At 44.0% G+C, this 11,437-nt stretch overlaps 1 pseudogene; it reads left to right on the plus strand.

Annotated features, from left to right (window-relative positions):
* The first annotated feature begins 1,545 nt into the window (after nucleotides 1–1,545).
* LOC144273839 (olfactory receptor 6Y1-like) lies at nucleotides 1,546–4,665 on the plus strand (annotated as a pseudogene).
* The last annotated feature ends 6,772 nt before the right edge of the window (nucleotides 4,666–11,437 follow it).

The raw sequence follows: 11,437 nt of genomic DNA on the forward strand, positions 1-11,437 counted from the left end.
TATCCATTATCATGGCAATCATCCTACCTAGCCAAATGACTCACATTGCTTAGGTGGGAGAGCAGAATGGCTCCAGGCATAGAAGTCTGGCCCCGTGACTTTGCTGACCTGGCACCTAAGGAGCGGGTAACATATCGGAAATGAGGGACCTCAGCAAAAAAATGAGAAAAAAATGGCCTAACATTTTAGAAACTTTTGTTTAATCCCTAGTGCATGGAAACTGAGATGTTCCTTTCCTGTCACACACACACATTGAATCCACCAAGGTGACCAGGGGTGATGGCACTGTGGATGGAAACTGAGATGTTCCTCTCTTGTCTCACACACACACACATTGAACCCACAAAGGTGACCGAGGTGATGGCACACTATCTGGAGTCAGGTAGTGAAGTTTCTAGATCTGGCTCAATCCTATGAATCTTTGAATCTCTGAGACAGGACTGAGGGGGGCACCAGGCAGGGTCAGATCATGCACCCCTTTGCACATCAATGCAAAATTTGAGAGCGCAGCATGCTGGGTTCTCTGTTCATCCTTGCAACATGACCAACATTTCCCTCCCTTTCCATTTCTTTATGTTTTTTGTTCTTTTGACATTTTTTCACCCCTTATTTTTGAAAGAAAAAAAATCAATTATATATAACTCCTTGAGAAGCCTTTCTAACTCCTTTAGGCTCCTCTGAGATAGATAGATAGATAGATAGATAGATAGATAGATAGATAGATAGATAGATAGATAGATAATCAAAGGAGCCCAAAGGAGTTGTATATATAAAGTTTGTATATGTAAAGGGAGCCCCGCATGGGAGTTAGGCAGCTGAACATCTGTCTTCCCCTGGTTTGTGAATCGCTCTAGGGCTTCAGTGGGAGATAAGTGTCCGGATACCTAGAATGAGGCAGCAGTGTGCATGGCCAGAGGTAGATACATCAGCACCCAGGGAATTTGTACTGCAAAAGCTCAGGTGCTGAGTGCATTTAGGCACCTACTGGGTGCAGTGGGAGTTTTGTGAATTGCACTGTAGCCTAAAACTAGGATTTAGGCACCCAAACCCAGATTTAGGCACCTAAATATGCACGTTAGGTGCACTTTAGGTGCTTAATTCATTTGTGAATCTAGGCCTTGGGTGCTTGACTTTCAATGAAACTTTGGCTCCTATGGGACAGATTTGCAAAGGCCTTTAAGTATGTAAAGAAGCAGATAGATGCTTAGTGGTGTTTTCAAAAGCACCTTGTTGCCTAACTCCCATTGAAATCCCACTGTGTTAGGTGCTGTACAAACACAGAACAAAAAGATGGTCTCTGGCATGAAGAATCTACAATATGAGTCCCTCTTGTCTATTCAAGTTCTAAAGGTCTTTGGTACAGCGACTGTTCTCATACAATATGTCTGTACAGAGTCCTGCACAATGGGGCCCTGCTCTTGGGTTGGGCTGCTTGTTGCTACTATCAAGCAAATAATGAACAGCCATGGATCTAGACTGATCGGAATCTGGCTAATCATGATTAAATTAATCACAGGTGGAGAAGGAAGGTACTGCATGTAAGGAATGGATGAAGGAAATCAAACCAATGTCAGCCACTTCATCCTACTAGGATTCCCCACTTCTGCTGAGCTGTATCTGCTCCTCTTCTCCGTCTTCCTCCTGGCCTATTTGCTAACGCTGATGGAAAACATCATCATCATCCTTGTCATCCGGGCTAACCACCAGCTGCACAAGACCATGAATTTCTTCCTGGGCAACCTGTCATTAACAGAATCATAGAATCATAGAATATCAGGGTTGGAAGGGACCCCAGAAGGTCATCTAGTCCAACCCCCTGCTTGAAGCAGGACCAATTCCCAGTTAAATCATCCCAGCCAGGGCTTTGTCAAGCCTGACCTTAAAAACCTCTAAGGAAGGAGATTCTACCACCTCCCTAGGTAACGCATTCCAGTGTTTCACCACCCTCTTAGTGAAAAAGTTTTTCCTAATATCCAATCTAAACCTCCCCCACTGCAACTTGAGACCATTACTCCTCGTTCTGTCATCTGCTACCATTGAGAACAGTCTAGAGCCATCCTCTTTGGAACCCCCTTTCAGGTAGTTGAAAGCAGCTATCAAATCCCCCCTCATTCTTCTCTTCTGCAGGCTAAACAATCCCAGCTCCCTCAGCCTCTCCTCATAAGTCATGTGTTCCAGACCCCTAATCATTTTTGTTGCCCTTCGCTGGACTCTCTCCGATTTATCCACATCCTTCTTGTAGTGTGGGGCCCAAAACTGGACACAGTACTCCAGATGAGGCCTCACCAATGTCGAATAGAGGGGAACGATCACGTCCCTCAATCTGCTCGCTATGCCCCTACCTATACATCCCAAAATGCCATTGGCCTTCTTGGCAACAAGGGCACACTGATGACTAATATCCAGCTTCTCGTCCACTGTCACCCCTAGGTCCTTTTCCGCAGAACTGCTGCCTAGCCATTCGGTCCCTAGTCTGTAGCTGTGCATTGGGTTCTTCCGTCCTAAGTGCAGGACCCTGCACTTATCTTTATTGAACCTCATCAGATTTCTTTTGGCCCAATCCTCCAATTTGTCTAGGTCCTTCTGTATCCTATCCCTCCCCTCCAGCGTATCTACCACTCCTCCCAGTTTAGTATCATCCGCAAATTTGCTGAGAGTGCAATCCACACCATCCTCCAGATCATTTATGAAGATATTGAACAAAACCGGCCCCAGGACCGACCCTTGGGGCACTCCACTTGATACCGGCTGCCAACTAGACATGGAGCCATTGATCACTACCTGTTGAGCCCGACAATCTAGCCAGCTTTCTACCCACCTTATAGTGCATTCATCCAGCCCATACTTCCTTAACTTGCTGACAAGAATACTGTGGGAGACCGTGTCAAAAGCTTTGCTAAAGTCAAGAAACAATACATCCACTGCTTTCCCTTCATCCACAGAACCAGTAATCTCATCATAAAAGGCAATTAGATTAGTCAGGCATGACCTTCCCTTGGTGAATCCATGCTGGCTGTTCCTGATCACTTTCCTCTCATGCAAGTGCTTTAGGATTGATTCTTTGAGGACCTCCTCCATGATTTTTCCAGGGACTGAGGTGAGGCTGACTGGCCTGTAGTTCCCAGGATCCTCCTTCTTCCCTTTTTTAAAGATTGGCACTACATTAGCCTTTCTCCAGTCATCCGGGACTTCCCCGGTTCGCCACGAGTTTTCAAAGATAATGGCCAATGGCTCTGCAATCACAGCCGCCAATTCCTTCAGCACTCTCGGATGCAACTCATCCGGCCCCATGGACTTGTGCACGTCCAGCTTTTCTAAATAGTCCCTAACCACCTCTATCTCCACAGAGGGCTGGCCATCTCTTCCCCATTTTGTGATGCCCAGCGCAGCAGTCTGGGAGCTGACCTTGTTAGTGAAAATAGAGGCAAAAAAAGCATTGAGTACATTAGCTTTTTCCACATCCTCTGTCACTAGGTTGCCTCCCTCATTCAGTAAGGGGCCCACACTTTCCTTGGCTTTCTTCTTGTTGCCAACATACCTGAAGAAACCCTTCTTGTTACTCTTAACATCTCTTGCTAGCTGCAGCTCCAGGTGCGATTTGGCCCTCCTGATATCATTCCTACATGCCCGAGCAATATTTTTATATTCTTCCCTGGTCATATGTCCAACCTTACACTTCTTGTAAGCTTCTTTTTTATGTTTAAGATCCGCTAGGATTTCACCATTAAGCCAAGCTGGTCGCCTGCCATATTTACTATTCTTTCGACTCATTGGGATGGTTTGTCCCTGTAACCTCAACAGGGATTCCTTGAAATACAGCCAGCTCTCCTGGACTCCTTTCCCCTTCAAGTTAGTCCCCCAGGGGATCCTGGCCATCCCTTCCCTGAGGGAGTCGAAGTCTGCTTTCCTGAAGTCCAGGGTCCTGGAGATCTGGTACGTGACAGTCATTGTGCCCAAGATGCTGGCAGATTTCATGACCCAGGATAAACGCATTTCCTTCCAAGAGTGCATGGCACAGCTGTATTTCTTTGTGACTTTTGTGTGCACTGAGTACATCCTCTTGGCTGCCATGGCCTATGACCGTTACTTAGCCATATGCAATCCTTTGCAGTACCCATCCATCATGAGCAATAGGTTCTGCACCCAGCTGGTTGCAAGCTGCTGGCTTTGTGGCTTGATCACCGCTGCCATCAAGCTCAGCTTCATTGCCCAGCTCAGGTTCTGCAGCATTGACACCATCAACCACTACTTCTACAACATCTTTCCCCTATTGAACATCTCCTGCACTGACTCATCCCTGGCCGAGCTGGTGGACTTCATCTTGGCCTGATGGTCATCATGGTGCCTCTGTGCATTGTGGTCACCTCGTACATCTGCATCCTGTTCACTGTGCTCAAGATCCCCTTGTCATAGGGCAGGCAAAAGGCCTTCTCTACCTGCAGCTCGCACCTGGCAGTGGTGGTCTAGTTCTACTCCACCACCCTCTTCACCTATGCCCATCCCAAGGCCATGTACGCTTACAACTCCGACAAGCTGGTGTCAGTGCTCTACACTGTGGTGGTGCCGCTCCTGAACCCCCTCATCTACTGCCTTAGGAACAAAGAGGTCAGGGATGCCCTAAGGAAGGCAAAGCTTGGCACAAGGAGCACTGGGGAACGTAGTTAAAGACTGCTGGAGAAGAGGGTTACTGATGAGTCTCAGATGGATGGCATGCTACACTAGGAACAAGTAAACCTGTGTTCTTATCCTATATCTAGGTGAAATTGGGCAAGCCACGCTGCTGGGGAAGGATGGGCTTGTGGGTAAGACAGTGGGCTGTTGCTAAGCAGATTTCTGTTCAATTCTTCTCTCTGCCTCACACCTTGAATTCAGTGAGATTTGGGTCCTGAGCTCTAGCAGGCCTTTTCAAAAATCCCAACCTAGGTTCCCAGCTCCCTCTGAATATCAATGAGTAGCTAGCTTCTTTTGTCATCTTTGAAAATCTCAGCCTAAGTTTACTCAAAAGTTTACCAAAAGTTTTTGGCCATGCTGGGGCAACGTTTGGGACCACAAGGCCATTTTTCTCCCCTGAAATTTGTGTTGGAAGTATATTGATTCTGGTACTGCTGTGCATGGAGAGCAAACCAACCATTAATACACAGCCATGTCTCTCTTGTCCAGATATATATGTATACCCCAACCCATTGTCTCTGGGCTTTACTACCTTTACACACATCCCACCTGTTCTGTCTCTCTCTACTCCTCCCTCTGCTGACTTCTCCACCATTCTATCCCTAATCCGGGATCCCCCATTCAAAAATTTCCTATCCTATTGGAGTACACCTCAATTCTTGTCCTCCTTCTAACCCCCCAGTGCTGTCTCTGTTCACCAGTCCTTTGCTCTTCTCAATATCACTTGCCTCCCCCCACAATCTTCTGAAGTACAGGGGTGCTGTGACTTCTCAGCACTCAGGCTGGTCAAAGATTTTCCACAAAAGTGTGTTGTGATAGAAAATTGGTGTTTTGACTAAACAATTTTTTTCACAAGTGCATACATTCTGTGGAAAAAATAAATTTTTCATTAAAAAAAACACAAATGCTTGAAAAAAACAACTTATTGAAAATATTTTTGGTAGTCATAGAATATCAGGGTGGGAAGGGACCTCAGGAGGTCATCTAGTGCAACTCTTTGCACAAAGCAGGGCCAATCCCTAATTTTTGCCCCAGAGCCCTAAATGGCCCCCTCAAAGACTGAGCTCACAACCCTGGGTTTAGGAGACCAATGCTCAAATCATTGAGCTATCTCTCCCCCTGACAGGAGTTTAGTTCAGTTTCTTCACATCCCCATTGTCCTCTTTAGGTTGCTCTCATCAACCAAACTACATCTCCCATAATGCACCACAAGTGGGGACTCACATGATGCAACTACTTCCTATGTCCATGACAGGAAACTATGTTATGTGTAGTCCTATCAGGGAGCTTGTACTTAGAGGTGTTTAATGCATGAGGCAATTGAACTGCAGCTGCAATGTGGCACTATGGTTGCATTTAAAAACTGAAATTGATTTTCAATATTTTCCCAAAAAGACAAACTTTTCTGTGGAAAACTTAGATGAAATTAATTTTTATCATTGAAAAATTCCCATATTCTGATGAGTTCTACTCAGTATCAAAAAAGTCTGAAAAAGCAGACCCATGGTGTCTGCAGGTTGATCTAACCCCCTCTGTTCTTCAAATTCACATCTATAGAATGGCAAAGATCCTACAGTTAGCTATGGCATCAAAGAAAGGACCAGCCATAAGATGCAGGATGGCTGGACACAGTTGGGACAGTGGGTTCTTCCATTGTTGAAACTGTCTTTGAAGCATGACTTATTTGTGCATTAATTATTAGAAAATAAATTGAATTACTTTTATTTTGAGTCCATGCTAAGAGGATGCTCAGGTAATGACGGAAGCTGGTCTTAAGGGTGAGCAGAAATGTAATGAACAAGTGCAACACACCCAGTATATTTTTTTCTGGGAGAAGAAAGATGGTCTTGATTTACTGGAACAGATCTTAGGATACTGGGGGTCAATTCTCAGAGACAGGGATTTTCAAAATTGCCCAAGGAAATTAGGGACCCAGGGAGGTATTTTTCGAATGCCAGTGGGACTTGTGCTCCTAAGTCACTTAGGCATTTTAAAAAAATAATTCCACCCCAATTTCCATTGGTTCTCAATGGTATTTGGGTACCTAATTCTCTTTTTTGCATTTAAAATCTCCACCGAAGTCCTTTGTAGATCCCAACTAAATGTCTCTATGCCTCAGTTCTCTATCTGTCAAACAGGAATAATAACAATTCCTTCACCTACCCTGTTTATTAGAAATGCAAACTCTTTGAGGCATGGATAACCTATCACTGTGTGGCTGTGCAGTGCTGAGAGCAACGGGGCTCTAATCTCACATTGAGTCTATTGGAGCTATGGTACTGGAATAATAAATCTTTCTTTGTCAACTTAATAAAAATGCCTTTGGTCATGACCTCTAACAGCAATTACAGTTATCAATATGGAACAAATAATCAAAATCAGTGCTAAAACACTTCCCATAAAATGCTTGCAGGATCCTAGGGGCTGGGCCACAGAGAAAATAACAGCCTACTACTCTGCCACCAGATAGATTTCCTCCTTTAGTTTAAGTGTCAAATGGCTGTGCTTTATGCCTGATGATCCACAGTTCCAACTTTACTGAAGATGGTGAGGGAGGAGTTATTACATTGAGCTCCTGCACCAGACTTAGACTAGAGAAAAATATGTGATCAAGAATTTTTCCATTTAAATTGTTTGCCAATGGAAAATTGGATTTTCAACTAAACAACATTTTCTCAAACAGTTCTGATAGTTGTAGTTTGGGTGCCCTATGCTGTTATTTTCCACTATGGGCTGGGGTCTCTGGCCAGAATACATCTCCCATGGTGCACGCTCACTCCATACAACAAGGAAAAAAGCTGGTGCATCGTTGGAGATGTAGTCCAGCCGGAGATTGCAGCTCCAAGAGAAACAGGGATGCATAAGGCATTGAAACTACCATGATGCTCCACGGCCCCATTTTGAATATTTTGCTTTTTTGATATTTCACCAAAAAATAATTTTTGTCAAAATTTCCCAGGGAGGCGGGGACAACACCCAACAGAGTACTGCACAGTAGAACGTCTCCAGTCCCAGTCTCCATAGCAATAGGCCTTGTCCTATTCCTGTTGCAATGAATGGAAGCTGTAACAATGGGAGTGGGTTGGAGCCCTAGTCAATCAACAAAGTTACGGGACTTTTCATCCACCAAAACTACTCAAGCCAGAGCCTCTCCTTGGGAGAAGCCAAACTTACAAGATAAACCTGTTGGATCACGTATGTGAGCTGGAGCTAAGGAAAGGAAGGATGATCCAGTGGTTAGTGTCTGTGCTGGGGCTGGTTCAAGGCGCTCTTCTGCTACAGGCTTCCTGTGTCACTTAGGGTCGGATTTGTAAAGGTATTAAGGTATTTGAGGGGAGGGATAGCTCAGTGGTTTGAGCATTGGCCTGCTAAATTCAGGGTTGTGAGTTCAATCCTTGAGGGGGCCATTTGGGGATCTGGGCCAAAAATGGGGGATTGTTTCTCCTTTGAGCAGAGGGTTGGACTAGATGATCTCCTGAGGTCCCTTCCCACCTTGATATTCTATGTGTCTAAAGAACTGACAAGAACCTAGTGAGATTTTCAGAAGCACATACTTACCTAACTCCTGGTGACTTTAAGTTGATTTTAGTGTGCATTAGGCACCTCTCTGCATCAGTAGGCATCTTAATCCCTTTTAAAATCTGGCCTAAGTGACAGAGGAAGTCTATGACAGAGTAGGGACCCAAACCTAGGTGTCCAAAGTCCAAGTCAAGAGACCTAACCATGGACACATTCTGCCACTCAAACAGTTGTTTACAAAACATTCTGAAATTTAGCAGTCAGTGAGCAAATTCTCCAGTGGGATCTATTCTTTCTATTGCACCAGCCAGGGATTTCTCCTTCTCCCTGCCCCGAATTTCCCCAACACACCCCCCCCCTCCCAGTTTTGTGAACTAGTTATGTGCAGTGTTGCCTGTTTAGTGACTGTTTGGAAATTTGAATTGAAATTGAAACATTAATACACACTTTAAAAGCATATACAGTGTATGATAAAATACCTGTATCTGAAAAAGTATAATAGATTTTAAAAGTATAAACATGGACTAGCTTCCTTATACAGCTGTTGTTTTTATGACCATGTCAGTGCATTCATTTTGGTGATGTTGACCAACCTAATTTCAAATTATGATTTGTAAACAAAGTCTAAATGAGATCTCCCTGACAGCTATAATGATGAGCTAGGGGCTGTGGGGAAAGTCTTCAGGACCAGATTGCATTTACATTCACACCTAATCTACCTAGGTATCCAGCAAGCAGAACTGCATTGCCCAAGTGATAGATTTTGGCTGAGGTTGGGTTACAAATCACTTGAATGCAGGGGGAGGGTGGGTAATGAAATGTTGTTCTTATTGTATGAGTAAAGGGCAGTAGAACTGTACTTAGCCTGTGCTGATTGAGGGCATCAAGAGAGAGGGTGGGGACAGGTGTTTTGCTTGATGGTCTACCCGAGTCACAAGTACTATTTGACCTGCCCCTCTCCACTGTTAAAGACAGAGCTGATTAGGCTCCATAGATAGTCTTTTGTTTTGTTTAATGACCACTACAGCTGAAATCAGGTCTAAGTGCTTAGACCTGCTGTGGGACAGTGTTTCTGTGGAAGAGACGGCCCAATCTGCACTAGCAGTGAGGTTCCTCCACTGAGAGCTCAGCTGAAATCACTGAGAGCTGGTGGAACCTCAAGAGACCAACTCACAGAGGTCACAGTGGCAGCAAAAGGTGACGGCGCAGGGCCATTGGCAACAGAGCAATGGAGTGAACAGTGGCACAACGAACAGCAGTGGCCAAAGCGAACAGTGAGCAGCTGGAGGAACGAGCAAAGTGCCTTCTTGCCCCCCACCTGGGAGGTGAACTCATGTGAGAGCACCTCTGAACTCTGAGTTTCCACTGACCAAGGACAACACCGGTGAGTGTTAATGAGGCTGTTAAGAATTCTGGAGACACAACACAGTTCATGCGAACAAACATGGCTGTGGCATCATACGTTCTATTTAAGCAAGAGATACCACACACTACAAACTGGAGGCCAATGTTAAGTGCATTGTCACTTGTTCATCCTGAAGTTGAACACTGGTTCTGAACAAGACCAGAAAATGCTCACTATCTTTCTGCAAGAAACTCAACTGACTGGCTAGAAGCATGTGGTGCAACAGTGAAAGACTCAACAGTTGAAAACGTGAAGAACTCTCTCACCATAAAAAAATTTGCATACATGGCTGATGAATGCACCGATGCAAATGGGCATCAAGTATTAAGTCATTGTGTACGTTATCTTGATGTCAGTGGTAGGCCAGTAGATGCATTTCTAGATGTTTAAGTTATAGAAGACACATCGGCTGCATCTGTGACAACACATCTTAGAAGAGTTAAATGCTTGTCAGCTGGACCCCAAACAGATGGCTGCTTGTGCATTTGATGGAGCTGCAAACTTCTCTAGAAGACATGGTGGAGTACAAGCTTTGCTCAGAGAAAAGTGTAACCCTAGTCTCTCCTATACACACTGCAGAGGCCATCTACTCCAACTAGCGCTAGTACGAGCTGCAGACTCTTCAAAAGACATTAAAAAAGCTATAAATTTAATGTCTTCATTATATTCTTTTTTCAGTAAGAGTCCAAAAAGACTGAATATCTTTAGAAAATAAAGTAGATACACTGGGACTGAAGTTCAAATTAGTCCAACCTGGGAAAACCCTCTGGCTTTTTCATGAGCGATCCTTGGTTGTTGTCTTAAAATTACTCCAGCTGTTATTACTGGCTTTGGAAAGTATTTATCAAGATGGGACAGATCTAAGTAGTGAGGCTGGCGGATTACTTTTGCTACTATGTTCAGAGAAGACTATTGCCATTCTCTCCCTTGTAAGTCTACTGTTGAAACCACTTGGATCATTAAACAATGCCATCCAGGCATCTGCTACAACAGTAGTAGATCTTTGTCCAGCAATAAAAGCTACATTTGGATCCATCAGAGAGCTATCCATTGAAAAAGTACTGGAAGAAGCAAAGACTTCAGTCCAGAAGTTGAGTAATGAAAGCATTTATATTGAATCCTTAAGTGAAGAGGACAATAAGTGTTTAAGACAACTGAAAAAGTACACAGACTTGATTCTTAAAAATCTACAACAGCGACTTATAGATTCTACTAAACCTCTACGTAGCTTTTACGGATCCCTGTCCTGTAAAACACCAACAATTGAGTGGAGTTAGGCACTACCAGCAATGGGACTGCCATGGGCTCAGGACAGAATAGAGAATTTGAACACACAGTGGAATATCATACGACGAATGAATGAAGATTTGACTTTAACTTCTTTTTTATCATCACTAGTGGCTTGACCCAAACTTTGTGCTATGTTTCCTGGGATGAAAGAAGTAGAAATTCATCTCTTGTTACTCCCAGTCACAACAGCTACAGTTGAGCATTCTTTTGCCTCAATTGAATAGAATGTTGTGTTCTGAAAGAAATCGCCTTCTGCCTGATCATGTGAATGATCTAATGAGCATATCAATTGAAGGAATGGTAGTATCGGACACACGAGAAGCCACCAAATATGAATGTATTGCATTCAAGAAGTTCATTAACAGAGTTGTGCAAAATTGTAACAAGAAACCAAGAAGGATTAAGATGTAGTGCTTCATAGAAGGCTTGAGTAGCCAACTTTAATTTTTGTGATGATTTTAAAACGTGAGTTAAATCTAATTAAATGGTCATGAAATATTTTTCAGTTTTTACTATGGTGCCATAGACTCACCTTCACCCTCATGGTCTCAC

This window comes from Eretmochelys imbricata, chromosome 13 (assembly GCF_965152235.1).
Source record: "Eretmochelys imbricata isolate rEreImb1 chromosome 13, rEreImb1.hap1, whole genome shotgun sequence".
Classification (NCBI taxonomy): Eukaryota; Metazoa; Chordata; order Testudines; family Cheloniidae; genus Eretmochelys; species Eretmochelys imbricata.